The sequence below is a fragment of the Pituophis catenifer genome, unplaced genomic scaffold (genome assembly GCF_029215685.1).
Source record: "Pituophis catenifer annectens isolate HBS135680 unplaced genomic scaffold, rPitCat1.0.hap2 SCAF_2, whole genome shotgun sequence".
Classification (NCBI taxonomy): Eukaryota; Metazoa; Chordata; class Lepidosauria; order Squamata; family Colubridae; genus Pituophis; species Pituophis catenifer.
In genome coordinates this window covers 167,105,052-167,121,535 of record NW_027256882.1, presented here as the reverse complement: position 1 = coordinate 167,121,535, position 16,484 = coordinate 167,105,052, and positions in this window count along the sequence as shown.

Genomic DNA, 16,484 nt, shown 5'->3' with positions numbered 1-16,484 from the left:
TAATTTTAATTTTGCTAACAATTTGAATGTAGGGAATGTAGGCCCCTCTTGATCTTGAGGCCCTAGGCTGAAGCCTAGTTAGCCTATAGGAAAATCCGGCCCTGATTTCATCCCTGGAGAAGAATAGCACGGCCTGGAAGGAATGGTCGTGTTTTTCCCATTGATCAGTTATAGGGACAAGGTGAAAATGCTTCTGGGAGTAAAAGGGATGAAGTTAGTAGCTATAGGAAACTACCATCATCTTTCATGATCAGCCGGGAGGGAATGCTGCCGGGTGGAGCTTCCCAGCTCCTCAGTGTAGGGGACAGAAAGCTCTGATCAGAGAGGTGACTTTGAAAGGCGGCTCCTGGTACAGGAGGGAAGTGCTTCCCTTCCCCCACCGTTTGACAAGATTTTTCTCCCCTGCAATTAAGGTGTGAGAATGAATAACAGACTCGGCTCATTTAGCAATAACACAAGCAATGAACAACAGCAGTGCTGAAAAGCAGCCGCATACTAGGGGCGGGTTTCAAAACCAATCGCTACTGGTTCGCTCGTGGGCGTGCACATGCTCATGTGCAGAAGCATCCAGGCAGTTGGGCGGAGCCTCCCACCGCCGCCGCTACTGGTTTGCCTGATCCAGGGCAAATCGATAGCAACCCACCACTGTCGCTCACACAAGGTCCTGCTTCTGGAAACACCTATTTGGTTGTCCCAAAGGTGCTTTTTCAAGAGGCAACTGGACTTTCTGGTTTTTCTTTGAAGATGTTTCGCTTCTCATCCAAAGAAGGTCCTTCTGCTCTGCCTGGACGGTGGGGAGTGGAAGGATTTATATTCCTTGCAGACAGCTGGTCACTTGCATTGTTTTCAGAGAGTCATTGAGGCCACTTGGAGGTTTATCTATGTCCTCATGGTCACCTGAGTAATGCAAATGGGTGTGGAGCCTCCTTGGAACTGTTGAAAGGATTGAGACTCTCCATAGACACCTGTTTGATTCCATGAATGTGAAGCAGCCTGGCCATGTCCTTTGAAGAGAGAGGGAAGAGAATGTGTGAATCTTTACATGCTCCTGAACAACTGTTGACAATTAAAGATCAGCAACATCTGGAAGGATCCATATATTCCCTCCCCCCCCAAAGTACTTTCTGATTCAAAACACAAGAATTACATGATTATAGCACTGTTCTAAATAAGCAATATTTTATCTGGAATCGACATGTATGCATACATTCTTATTTGGAATGGGTTGCTTGGATGCAATCTGCATACAACTCACAGAGTTGCCATCTCCCGTCTTCCAACTTCTTTTATTCCTCAGGTAGGAGAATTAAGTTTCTGAGTGGTTCTTAACCATACAAGATGTTGGGAATGTCAGGTTGTATACATAAAGGTCCACAAAGGAGGTGGGGGTGGGTGGGAAATGCCATCGTATGTGCCATGATGACATTTGTGCAATGACAGTGGAATGCATAGGACATCTCAAATGCATGTGGCATTATTTGGGGTTTATTACAGACAGCTGTGGCTCATAGCACACAATGTGAAATTAACTTGCATGTGCCAATATTTTGAACTGGGAGAGAACCCTAGGAACACAAAAGTGAATTGTTATTTATTTTTCTGAAAATGTGTTGACAAAGCTCCTGAGTGCTGGGCAGAGTCTGACTTTAATTGAGGACAGCTTGCCCATTATAGCATGAAACTGTATGCTGACTCTCATTCTGTGAGCAAGCCCTAAGCATTTTTCCCAGATTTCCCTTAAAAAAAAATAAAAATAAAAAAAATTGGCTACTGCTGCTGTTGCTGCTTCAGCCGCCACAGTTTTCCACCCAAACTAACCTGAATCCTCTTGTTTTTCTCTGTCAAATCAGTGAATCAGCATTAAATCAAATTATGAGTTTCCAAGAGCTATTATTGATGGGAAGCATAACTGTGCAGCAAATTAACTATACATGGAATGCATTGGGAAGTGGTGGGGAGGACACTGCTGGAAACCCTCCTGGTATGCCCGTCAGCCTGGAACAAACAAACCACTCACATTCAAATTCTCACTAGTGACAAATAGAATTTACTACCCCCAACCCTGTGGACTCCCCTTCCTTTCCTCTTCCTTCTCTCTCTCTCTCTCTCTCTCTTCTCTCTCTCTCTCTCTCTCTCTCTCTCTCTGCTCATCTGCTCCTATATAGTGTGATTCTTGCCAGATGACACGTCACGTGCAATTTATCTCTCTGCTTCCCACTGCGAAATCTTTATTTCCCGAGCCCAGATGTTTGGTTTTTCTTCTGTTATTTTAATTAGATTCTGTTCGGCTACTGCTTTCACAAAGTATCATTATTGCTTCGGGAACACAGTAAAAAGAGCGCCAGACATTAGCAGGAGAAAAAGGAAGAGGGTCCTAGCGAATAGAAAAAAAGGATATTGGAGAAAAAGAAAGGCAATTAGAGTTTTTAGTGATTGATAATGGCCAAATGGGGAAAAGATAAAATGAACCTTGTGGCCAGAGCCATGTGTTGCCAAACAGGAGATGCAAGATTTTACTGTTTCGCTAATGGCTCCCAGTGGCATTGACATCAACCTGCGTCAACATGGTACCCCCAGATGTGCTGGGATTGTGGCTTCTCATATTCCCCCTGGCAATTTCCTAGATAGGTGACTGATCTATACGGGAAAAGGGCAGAGGAGAGAGAATTGTGTTTTACTGGATGAGGCAAATCTTACCCTCAGACCATCATGAAACAACTTCACTGTTATGAAGAAACAGCCCCATTCCTCTTTCTTGAAAGATTGAGTTGTATATAACAACCCTAATGCCAGTCATGGAGGCAACCTCCATTATGTTTCCTGTCCAGCATTCTGAGTTGTACTAAGTAGCTACATCTAGCGAATGTTTAAATGTCCATGATGTTTCTGGACAAGCATCATTCTGGGAAATGTGAAGCTTGGCTCAACCCAACTGTTGGGTTAGATAATTGTACCAGGATCACCTCTCCTTCTAGCATCCATTGGACGTGACTTCTTCAAGCCTATACTCAAGAGAAAAGTTAATTCTGCTTTTGCTAGAATTTTCTAACTGGTCTAGAGCAGGGGTCCCCAACCCCCAGTCTGTGGACCAGCACCGGTCCATGGCATGCCAGCAACCGGCCCTGTGATGACCCGGGGCAAGACACAGAGGCAACACAGTCAGCTGATAGGCCAAATCGCCCCTTTATTGCTCCAACTTTCCCCAAATGCTCCCACATTATGGCAAGTCCCAGAGCAAAGTGATCACACACATACACACCTCCAGCAGCCTCTGGCTACAAGTAGTCAAGCAAAATGTTGTGAGCACAACGGCTGCAAAGTAAGAAATCCAGCGGGGCAAGGGAATAAATCAATAAGTCCAGGAAGCAAAGGAACAAGGCAATGGTCTCAGGAAGCAAAGGAACAAGGCAATTAATCCAGGAAGCAAGAAATAAAGCAAGAAGTCCGGGAAATGCCAAATGTCAGCAATGGCACACAAACCTCCATGAATTCAGCATTTGTTCCCAACAAACACCCTTCCTCACAGGGTCTCCTTAAGTCTCAGATGTGCCTTGTGAAGAGAGGCGGAATGCTCTCCTCCCGAGTTGTTAGGTTGACCTGCGCTGTTCCTGCCTCCTCTCCACTCTCCGTGCTCGGGGATCAGGAGAGGGCAGTACTTGCTCATTGCCTGAGCTCCTTGCTCCTCATTTCCTCTGCCATGCCCTCTGTTGGTCGTCCTGGCCCCATTCCTCTCAGCTAGCAAGCTGTCTCACTCCTGAGGGGCCCTGGCCTGCCTTCTCCCCACATTCCTCCAAAGCCAACGAAGCCGCCCCCTTGGTCTCCCTCAGCTCCAGGCCCGGCTCATCTTCCTCCGCAGATTCAGGCTCCAACAGGGACATGACAAGCCCGTGCAAGCAAGTGAAGCCCCATCCACAGGATGCAGCCAGCATGCAAAACCATGTCCTCTCCGGTCTGCGAAAAAAACTTTCTCCACAGAACTGGTCCCTGGTGCCCAAAAGGTTGGGGACCATTGGTCTAGAGTACTTTTGCACAGAAACAAGAGTATCAAGAATGGGCAATGCTGCCAGATCTAACTGCTCCAAGGAAGTCCAAGACGTAAAACGTGGATGGGTACCAATAGCTGCAACCTATCAGTCTCAAAGGCCAGACTGCAGTAATGTTTCTGATGGCTCAAGGAAATAAATAGAAACTTACCTTTTCACCATAACCCAGGTTTCAACTTCCTGAACTGTTGTTGGCCTTGTCTCGCTCTGGGTCTTGGATTGAAATGCAGCCATTTCAGGAAAGGGCAAGCATAATTAGTTATTGATAATCTCCATTAAGTGTAGGCATGTCCATTGGAAAGCAGAGAAGATAAGTACAAAGGAGAAAGCGATAACCCGAGTTTGGGCTCAAGCCAGAGGGCTGTTGGAATTAAAGCCACAATTCTTGCAAGGAATGATCTTTAGTGGCTGGGATATGTTTGTGCAGTAACTACATCATAAAGCACCTTTCATCCTGAACAAGAGGCCCCAGGGCACCTTAGCGTGGATCAAGCAGTGCAGGAACATAAGAGCTGCCAGACAGTGTAAGGCCAATGATCCATCTAGCCAGGCATTTGGTCTCTGCAAAGTGAAACGAAGGAGGCTGGGAAGAAAAAGTCTGAGCTGCAGCAAGATGACCAACCACATTGGTTTCACCCCAAATCCAGATGCATTTGAAAATGTAACAGGTACACCTGTAAGGACTTCAGGCCAGGGGGAAAGTACCTAGCTTTGAGGCCAAGAGAGGTACAGCCAGGGGTGAAATGCTACCTGTTCGCTCCGGTTCGGGCGAACCGATAGTGATAAAAACTACCAGTTCGGGCAAATAGGTAGTAAAAAAAAAGCTGCCGGTTCGGTTGGGGGAAAAAAAAGCTAAAAAAAAAAGTTTAAAAAAGCTACAATCAGCTATGCTGCGGGGTTTAGCTTTGCTAGAAAGTAGGAAATCCTGCTTTCTAGCAAAGCTAAATTGCTCGGCACAGCTGATCCCCCCCCCCCACTTGCTGTTCTACTTACCTTTCCAAACCTCCCTTTGGTGTGTACTGTGCAAGTGCATGCGTGTTTGGTGTGCACTGTGCATGCGCTTGCACAGCGCACATTTTGCACGCAGCGCACATGTGCAGCCAGTAAACCAGTAGCAAACTGGTTCGGATTTCACCACTGGGTACAGCCTCAGACTGCAGGATCACATTCATCCTTCAAAAGTCTGGCCTATGGCTCTCACACACCCCTAATTATTTGTTTACTAAACTGTAACTTTTCATATGACAGAAAGAGACAATGATTAGATACATGGGTGGAAGTAATCAGGTTATGTATATTTCATTTTCATTCAATTTTAACAGAAATGAAATTAAATCAGTTTTAGCCATCATCCTGGCTCCAGCCACTACTTTGAAGAGTTTAGTCTCCAGTTTCTTCAAAAGGCAAACTCTAACCATATGAAATGAATGATCTATGACACGGGTCTCCAACCTTGGCAACTTTAAGCCTGGCGGACTTCAACTCCCAGAATTCCCCAGCCAGCAAACCCCCCTAATCTATGATGCTTCACTGAAGATGTTGGTGATAACGTAGTCAGAGGCTAGAATAAATTCCTATTGGTTGCTGTGGGCCACTGCCCATCCAATTCACAAACTGTCTATCTACTGGCTTGGCCTTGGGGAATTATTTCCTTGCTAGTGTAGGAAGTTAGCACCCACCCCTTTCCTGGAAGAGTGAAATATTTTGGGAAATATTAAAAAGGCAGAATATTATATTTCCCTGGATGAGAAATGGAGAAGCATATTTTACAGACAAAGCAGCTTTCACCTTCCTGCCCCCCACCCTTTGTTAATGGACCAGAGGCAGAAATCCAATCCTTTGTCAAAGGACATTTGCAACATAATAGCAACAGAAACTAACACAATGGGCCCCATCTAGCAACTGAAACTCACCACATGTGACCTGGGAAGCATGTGACCTGGGAAGCACATGTGACCATCAGACAGCAAGGCTAGCTAAGACCCCCCCCCCACCCCCAGGAGTCTGACAACCAATCAGGATACTCTTTTGGGGCCCCAAGAAATGCAGAGCCAGAGAGAGCATAAAAACCCGAGGATTTACTGTATCAGCCCCTTTTCTGTTCAGGAACTCAAGCCATGTGATCCTGTCCACCATTAAACCATCTTTCCAAGCAGTCTCCATGTTTCCAGTGTCTTTTTCCCCACTTGGAGCAGAACCCAGAAGGATATTTCTTCCAACACTAGCTTCTCCGCAATTTGAAAGGTAGCTAAAACTTCTATTCCAGGCATCTGCCCACATCCACTGAAACCAGCACCATCACATGTTGGGGACGGATGTTTACTTCCTTGCCAATACATAATACAGGGTGGGCAGAAAAAAATGCAGTCAGGGTGAATCAATTAACTTTATAGACAGCCCCATTGACCAATCCCATCAATGAAGCAAAATAGAATTTGACTATCGGGTAACACAAATACTTTTCTACCCTCTTTTAAGGACTGCAGGAATATAGCCATGAAAAAGAGCGTAGTAGAAGACTTCCAGCTAGCCTAAGATTAAAGAGGCAAATATCTATTGATCACAGATGAGACGACGGTAGTATCCTAGGGTTGCAAAGCAATCAACACCCCCCTCCCCTTTCTTTAAGAGCAGCTTGAGCTAGCAAAATCAACAGGTGAAGCTTTCCGCAGCAGAAAAAGACAATATTATCGCTGCCTAAGATCTGCAGGACAAGCTGTGCTCTTAAAGGCGCAGCCACCCGAGACCTTTCAATATGTCTCCATTTTTATAGAGCCTGATTGTGCCCATTCCCTTCTTTTATGATGAAGTTCTTATTGGGCCTTCCCAGTAGCAAGAAGTGCCACATGTGGCATTTAATTACCTCTCTGCTGAGTATTGCTGTGCTCTTGCCACAGGATTAAGCACACAACATAGTCGCCACTTAACAGCAATAATTAATGCATAATGCAGATGTATTACAGGGCAGCAGGAAACCTCATGCTCCTTTATGCTGCTCGCCTATTGGCCTTAGCCCTGCAGAAACAGATAAATAATGGCTTGGGAGGCATGCTATATCAGGAGGAGAATAAATGTTCACCTAAGATGCCCTGTCATCTGATTCTGGGGTTTTAGTTGATTAAAATCATTTGATTTTAGGTAGCCTGCAACCCATTCATCTGTTAATGATCAAAATGCAGCTGAATCTTGCTGCTAACCCTGGAATAATGTTCTTAATTTTAATTGCGAGCAAATAAATTTGCTTTATTCTGCAAGTGGTGCTTTGTTCAGTGAATGTTTGCAGCTGTAATGATAAGCCTACCTTATTTATCATCGTGATGGTTCTATAGTAGAGATGCAAGCACAAAGTGAAGAGCTTATAAACCCTTCTTATAAGGTATCCAATTCCACCACCTTCTCCCCCCAGGATTTGCTTTTTTTAAAAAACAGACATGGGAAACTTGGGGTTGGCTAGATATTATATTCTTAACCCCTTTTTTGTTCTCAAGGAAGTATTTGTGGAAGTTCCTTGTAGTCACTTCAAATCACCTTGGTCTATGTTGCCCTCATGGCAAAGGTCACCCATTGAGTAAGATGTAGCAGCTTTATCCCTATTTCCTGAGCACTGGAGTCACACAATACAAAAGAAAGAAAAAAAAAACATATCATGGCTTATGATATGCTGCACCACCAAGAGCCTTGGTGGTGCAGCAGACTAAAGCAGACTAAAGTGCTGTTAAGTAACACCAGCTGCCTGCAATTACTGCAAGTTCAAATCTCACCAGGCTCAAGGTTGACTCAGCCTTCCATTCTTTCGAGGTAGATAAAATGAGGACCCGGATTGTGGGGGCAATAAACTGATTTTGTATATAAAAGAACACTGCTTGTGGGGGGGTGGGGTGCGAAAGCCCTACTAAGCAGGTATATACAAAAGTATGAAGGCTATTGCTTAACGCATTGTAAGCCGCCCTGAGTCTCTGGAGAAGGGCGGCATATAAATCGAACCAATAAATAAATAAATAAATAAATAAATAAATAAATAAATAAATAAATAAATAAATAAAGTAAAGTGAGTGAGTGAGTGAGTGAGTGAGTGAGTGAGTGCTGGGTGAACTAGGGCTCTGAAGGAAAGCCATAACTATTATTAGGATCGTGAATACTTCGAAAATGATTCAGAAGAAGTGCTTCAGAGCTCTGTAATTTATCAAGGCAACCATCTTTGTTCAGGTCTCCAACCGAAGCTTTTTTCTTTAAAAAATCAGCTGCTACAAAAAGCCAGTTCTTTAAAACCAACAGCAGCCACACCTTTCTTCACAATAGCCAGAATTTTTTTTAAAAAAAGGAGGGAGGAGGGTGTGTGTGTGTGGGGGGGGAGAAAGACAGGCTGCATTAATGTAAGGATGCTGTTTGAAGCATTTACATTTATATTTTGTTTTCGAAATATATATCACCAACGTTTTGCTGAATTTTCTCTCTTGATGCTTTGTTTGTTTTGATTCTTCCCACCTACCCCCAGTTTGGCACAAAAGCAATACCTTTTCTTTTTTAACACTTAGTTAATTGGGTGCCCTGAGCTGTGCCCATCTTTTCGGTTTACCCACAATGCCTCTGGGCTGCTTCAAGGCCTTATAGGAGTATTGAGGGAAAATGATATCCGAGACAAAAAAAAATAAATCCCTCCTATAGTAGAAGGCACTCGGTTTACACTCCGCCTGTCTAATTTTATTTTTATATCAAGTCATGCAATACCATCAACTTCTAGAGATCTTTCAATACATAAAATATCAGACTCTCTACCTCTTACCAGGCTTAAATCTAGGAAACCAATTTGGAATAACATACCACTGTCTTACATCTAAATGAAGAATGGCGATTAAGATGGGCGACTTTTAATAACTACAACCCAACAGATGATCACACAGATCCAACAAACCACTTCCAGGAATGCAGTTGCCCCCCCCCCCCAAAAAAAATATGGAGTTATCTGAATAGAATCAGGACACGACATGCTAGAATTAAAGCAAAATTCTTTATGTGGGAAATGGCCGAGAGCCTTCAGTGCAGGGGTGAAATCCAGCAGGTTCTGACAGGTTCTGGAGAACCGATAAAGGAAATTTTGAGCAGTTTGAAGAACCAGCAAATACCACCTCTGGCTGGCCCCAGAGTGGAATGGGAATGGAGATTTTGCAATATCCTTTCCCCAGGAATGGGGAGGAAATGGGGATTTTGCAGTATCCTTCCCCTGGAGTGGGGTGCGAATGGAGATTTTGCAGTATCCTTTCCTGCAACACCCACCAAGCCATGCCCACCAAACCCCACCACGCCCACCAAACCACACCCACAGAACTGGTAGTAAAAACAAATTGGATTTCACCACTGCTTCAGTGTAACTATCTCACCACAACCACAGCAGAAGCAGTTAGATAGTTAGCTTCTTTAGATATCAAAATATAACATCTCATCATCATTTTAGCCATTGTCAATCCCCTGCAGGATGAAGGTCTCTTCCACATGTTTCTAACCCATATGGTCCTGAGCTTTCTTTTGCCAATTGGGCCCGTAATACTTTCTGATGTCGTCGATCCGTCTTGTTTTAGATCTCTTTCATGGACACTTTTGGTCAAGTGGGATCCTTTCTGTGATTGCCTTGGTCCACCTGCCACCAGTTCTTTCTTGTTAGGGGACCAGCCCATTTTCATTTCAATTCTTTTACTCTCTTGATGAAATAGTATATCATCCTCCATTCATTGTTCTCTAATCCATGTGCAGTTTTTTTTTTATCTTGCCTTGTAATGCCAGGCATGTATCTTTCCATGGCTCTTTGCGCCACTCGTAGCTTTTGTATCGATTGTGAGGTTAGTGTCCATATTTCACTGGCCTATGTTAAGCAGGTAGCACACACTGATCGAAAACTTTCTCTTCAGGCATAGGGGAGATTGTTCTTGAAAATTATGCTTAGCTTGCCAGATATGTGTGCGTGTGTGCGTGCATGTCTGCTGATGCTTTATTTAAACTAAATTTGAATATCAGTGATTGCATCAGTGGTGGGTTTCAAATCTTTTTACTACCGGTTCTGTGGGTGTGGCTTGATTGGCATGGCATGGCTTGGTGGGTGTGGCAGGGGAAGGGTACTGTAAAATCTCCATTCCTACTCCAGGGGAAGGATACTGTAAAATCTCCATTCCCTCCCCACTCCAGGGGAAGGTTACTGTAAAATTCCCATTTCCTCCCAATCAGTTGGGACTTGGGAGGCAGAGAATAGATGGGGGTGGGGCCAGTCCGAATTTTTACTACCGGTTCTCCAAACTACTCAAAATTTCCGCTACTGGTTCTCCAGAACTGGTCAGAACCTGCTGAAACCCACCTCTGGATTGCATGACCTCTGTAGATGACATACAAGAAAGAAAGAAAGAAAGAAAGAAAGAAAGAAAGAAAGAAAGAAAGAAAGAAAGAAAGAAAGAAAGAAAGAAAGAAAGAAAGAAAGGGAGAGAGAGAGAGAGAGAGAGAATGAGAGAGAGAGAGAGAGAGAGAGAAAGAAAGAAAGAAAGAAAGAAAGAAAGAAAGAAAGAAAGAAAGAAAGAAAGAAAGAAAGAAAGAAAATCCGCCAGGTATGCAAATGCTAGTTAGATTCTACAATCCCTTTTATTCCATCTATCAGATACACTTTATATTCATCACTTGTTCTTTTCCCCCTTTAATCTTTGTTTACCTATCAATCTAGTAATCTATAATTAATTTTTGAAACCACATTGAGAGTTGCTGGGATAAATTCAAGGGAAGAAGAAATCAAGTCAAAATACGGAATCAAGCATGCGACCTACCTGCAGATAGCGATAGATTTATAGTGAACATGCTAACCAATCCATCTTATCATAAAATTTCCCCTCCTTGGATTTTCTCCAAAATCAAAACAAACCTCTGAACAATTCAAGGGAATAGCTCTGATTCACTGAAATCCCACCCCTCTATGGGAAGCAAAACAATCATTATGGCTCATGAAATCAGAGCAGCAGCATTACTGGTACCCTCTGTCCCAAACAGGAGTCACCTTGTGTGACTTGGGGGAGCCATATATATTTGTTTCATAAATAAAAATAAAATAAAATCACCACATGATAAGAAATCACCAGGATAAGAGAAGAGAAAAATACAGCACTTGTTTCCAGAGTTGTTGCTTGGGTTTGGCTTGGCTCAGTAGGGCACAATATTAAAACTGAGGAATGAGCCAGTTCAGTAACTAATCAGCATGCTTTATTGGGCAGCCGAGTGATTTCAAATATGCCACAAACTAACGTGTGACAGAAATGTTGCGGTGCTCCAGAATTATTTTGACTTTGCAAAATTTCTTAGCTATTGCTCAGTGAGGGTCTAAAATCGGACATGAAGATGGTGCACGTACTTCCGAACCAGTAGGGAAGGTAAGTAGATTTTACCCCTGCTTGGGTCCATAGACAAAACACAAAAAGACTGAGCAATTGGGGGAGGGAGGGACTGCATCACTTTAAGGAGGAGAGTCACAGTAAGGGTCAAAGGTCTGTTTTTGAATTTGTATTCTAGTAAGGAACTGCTCAGCTTGGTAGTAAGTTGTGCAAAAGTAGGATAGGGTAGAACATCGAGATGGTCAAACTATGTAAGATAGGGAAAGACAATGTGAGTTATGAAAGGTTCTGAAAAAAAGCCTTCTGGACAAATGAGATTACTGAATTTATGAGATTATTGAATCAAGTAAAAGTGAAATGGTGTACACTAAAGGTGCAATCTTACTGTCACTTATCTAGATTGTGCTAAGAATCAAGATAAAATCCAAAACGCATACAATGACCCAGCTATAAAAAAGAGGAGTTTGAATGAGGGTGAATTTAACACTTAGCAGATTTACAAAATAGTAATACCCTTTTTTAAAAAAACATGCTAGGGATTATTAAAGCTGGAAAATAAAACTGCCAGCATCACAATACCATCATACAAATCTGTAGCCATTACCCCTTGACTATGTGGCCCTTTTGCACCTCCTTCGACCTGTAATGGATACTTCTTTTTTTTATTAAAAAAAATTTATTAAACATTTTTTTTTAAAAAGAAAGCTTTAACAATTTTTCCTTTTCAATCGTTTTGCATCAGTAAAAAATTTCTTACTCACATATTTGTTCTCCTTTATTCTAATGTATCTTTTGTACATATACTTCTAATATTAATTAATTTACATATATACATATAAATACCCTTGTACACAATTTCATTTCTTACAGTTTTTGTTTCCTCATATTTGTTATTGTACTTCTACTCCTATTTTAATCATTATTTAATTTTTCCTTGCCTTTTATCTCTCTCCTCGAGCCATTCATACCATTTCCCCTACCATTTCTCCCACACTAAGTAATATTCTGTTTCCTCTTTTTCTTGTATCTCTTTTATAAGTTTATCCATTTCCGCACATTCCAAAACTTTTCTGATCAAATTAACTTTGGTTGGTATTTTATTGTTTTTCCAATTCTGAGCGTAGATTATTCTTGCAGCTGTGATAATATGAATAATTAAATATTGTATTTCTTTTTCATATGACCCTGGGAATATTCCTAGTAAAAATATTTCTGGCCTCATCTCTATATGTTGTTTGGTTATTTCTTCTAATTGTGATCTGATTTTACTCCAACATTGTTTCGCTTTATGACAGGACCACCACATATGGTAATATGTTCCCTTTTGCTGTTTGCATTTCCAGCACATTGGTGAAGTATTGGAAAACATCTTTGCCAATCTTGCTGGTGGCAAGTGCCACCTGTAAAATATTTTGTACATGTTTTCTTTATAGGATACAGACATTGTCAGTTTATTATTTTTGTTCTATAATTTCTCCCATTTATCCAGTTCAATGTTATATCTGAAATTTTCACCCAAATTATCATACTTTTGTAATAGATTCTTCTAAAGACTTTCATGTAAGCCTGTTTGCTCTCCCTTTAAAATAATTCATTAGCAGTTGAAGGAGGTGCAAAAAAGTAATCAACATGGTCAAAGGATCAAAGAAGTTCTCAAGAAGGAAGAGAGAAAGTTCTTAAGTCTTTTTAGCTGAAAAGAAAAAGTGACCAGAATGAATTAGGTGGTAGAGTGAAAGGATTTCTCCTGTGAATATTGGAATTCTAGCCATAATAACAATGTCATAGATTAAAAGTTTGTACTGACCAACTGGCCCCCATCTTCACCCGCATCGTTAATAAATCACTAGAGATGTGCTATGTTCCTTCTTGCTTCAAATGCTCTACTATCATCCCAGTGTCAAAGAAACCCTCCATCAAGGAACTGAACGACTTCAGACCGGTTGCTCTAACACCTGTAGTTATGAAAACCTTTGAAAGGCTAGTGCTGGCCCACCTGAAAACCATCATGGATCTGCTGTTAGACCCCTTGCAATTTGCCTACCGAGCAAATAGATTGGCAGATGATGCTGTTTATATTATTCTGCACTACATCCTACAACATCTTGAATCTCCAAAGACCTATGCAAGGGTCCTCTTTGTAGACTTCAGTTCAGCATTCAATGCAGATATTCTTCTAACTAAACTAAATCAGCTAGCTGTACCTAACCAGACTTGTAAATGGATCACAAACTTCCTAACAGACAGGAAGCAGCAGGTGAAGCTAGGCAAAATCACAACATATACCTGTACAATTAGCACAGGGCCCCCTCAGGGCTGTGTGTTCTCTCCACTTCTCTCTATACACCAGTGACTGCATCTCAAAAGATCCCTCTGTTAAAGCACTGAAGTTTGCAGATGATACAACAGTGATTGTTCTCATTCGAGACAACGACGAATCTGCATACAGACGGGAGGTTGAACAACTAGCTTTGTGGTGCAACTGGAACAATCTTGAACTAAACACACTTCAAACAGTAGAAATGATGGTAGATTTTAGGAGAAACCCTCCTATACTACCACCTCTTATAATACTAGACAACACAGTATTAACAGTAGAGACCTTCAAGTTTCTAGGTTCTATCATATCTCAAGACTTAAAATGGACACTTAACATCAAAAACATCATCAAAAAAGCACAACAAAGAATGTTCTGCGCCAACTCAGAAAGCTCAAACTGCGCAAGGAGCTGCTGATTCAGTTCTACAGAGGAATTATTGAGTCTGTCATCTGAAACTCTATAACTGTCTGGTTTGGTTCTGCAACCCAACAAGACAGACACAGACTTCAACAGATAATTAGAACTGCAGAAAAAACAATTGCTACCAACCTGCCTTCCATTGAGGACCTGTATACTGTATGAGTCAAAAAGAGGGCTGTGAAAATATCTACAAACCCCTCACATCCTGGACATAAATTGTTTCAACTTCTACCCTCAAAACAACGCTATAGGGCATTGCACCAGAACAACTAGACACAAGGACAGTTTTTTCCCAAATGCCATCACTCGGCTAAACAACTCATTTCCACAACACTGTCAAACTATTCACTAAGTCTGCACTACTATTCTTCTCATCCTTCCTATTACCTATCTCCTCCCACTTATGAGTATAACCTTGTTGCTTGTATCTCTACTATTTATATTGTTTATTTGTTCCTAGTATGATTTGATTGCTTATTTAGTAACATACAACTATTGCTAAGTGTTGTATCTTATGATTCTTGATGAATGTATTTTTTTCTTTTATGTACACTGAGAGCATATGCACCAAAGACAAATTCCTTGTGTGTCCAATCACACTTGGCCAATAAAGAATTCTATTCTATTCTATTCTGTTCTGTTCTGTTCTGTTCTGTTCTGAGGCAGCAAAGGAAGGACTTCTTCAAGCAATGTTTATGGAAAAAGTGTGATGATAGGAATTTCTATTGTAGATTGTTTTAAAATGGGATTGCAGAAGTTCATGTAGACTCAGATGGCACTAAATTTACATGATATAATTTTGTCATGATCAATTTTGTTTGCTTTTGCTTACCTTGATGTACAGTATAAACCCAATCATTGTACCTTGTAAGCCATGCTTTATGGTTTAGTGTATTGTATGAATTCAGATACTTATGGCTTATTCCATGACCCAAAATGTAGCACAAAACATGAATGAGATGTCAGTGGATAATGCTCTTGTATGCTGTTTGCTTGCTGCCTCCAGAAACAATTCAAAATGGCAGTTTTGAGTTTTAATCTCCTGTTGTAAAGACATAGCAAGTGGCAACTGAGCTTGACTGACTTCAGAATCTAAGTGGGGTTGGACCTAGTGAATATGTGGAAGGGGCCATCTAGGATTGCCAGGTGGTTGATTAGATAGGGACTTCAGGAAAACATTCTAAAAGAAGGCAATGGCAAGTTACCTTTGGGACATGGAGAAAAGCATAGGTACAGTTACCAGGAGCTGGGCCCAACACAAGGGTACCTTTCCTTTTACCTTTCTTTTTGTGGGCTACTCTAGAAAGTTTTGGTTGTTCACTAGAAGATGTAGGATGTCAAAGTGGATCCTTGAATGATCTAGCATGCTATCTGGCCATACTATACCATATACATTTTGCAGTACATCATCATCTTTCAGCAAAGCCAAACTGACTTGGAATATCTTGGAAGTTAATAACATTGATTGCCCATTCTTGATGTATAGTAGTAGAAGTTTCCCCTTTTTGGTTTGTTGCTATCCTTATTTTTATTTATTTTTCAACTTTTGGAACTGCCCATCTCCATTTAGAGCTTCATCTCCATCAGGAATAGGCAATGTTGAATCCTGTGTTGTATGGCTCTCACTTCACTCTTTTCTGTTAGTTCCTTGGTACCCCTGGCCCTTGTCTCATCCAGGTGCTAAGCGAGAATATTCATTCTTCCTACAACAGAATAATTTTTCCTATTCAGGTAGAATGACACCACCTGGTTTAATAAGGGAGTTTCCCTCCCCACTGAGCAGAACAGAATTCCTTTTATATATTCCTCTTTTATGGGGCTACGATGAGCAATATCCTAACTTACAACTCTTTTATTCACATGAGCATTGTAACTGGATATTCTTAGGTAGGAAAAACTTATTAATACATTCCAGTGTTGAAATCCAATTTTTTTTACTACCGGTTCTGTGGGCATGGCTTGGTGGGCATGGCTTGGTGGGCATGGCAGGGGAAGGATACTGCAAAATCTCCATTCCCACCCCACTCCAGGGGAAAGATACTGCAAAATCCCCATTCCCTCCCCAGTCCTGGGGGAAGGATATTGCAAAATCCCCATTCCCATCCTACTCTGGGGCTAGCCAGAGGGGGTATTTGCTGGTTCTCTGAACTACTCAAAATTTCTGCTACTGGTTCTCCATAACCTGTCAGAACCTGCTGGATTTCACCCCTGAATACATTCTGTTTTGAAAATTGGAATGAATAATATGGAAGTGAGGCAGTAGCCTATTCATCTAATGAATTTTTTTTCTTATTGAATTGCTTTACATATGCACACACACATACACATACACAGAAGTAATGAAAT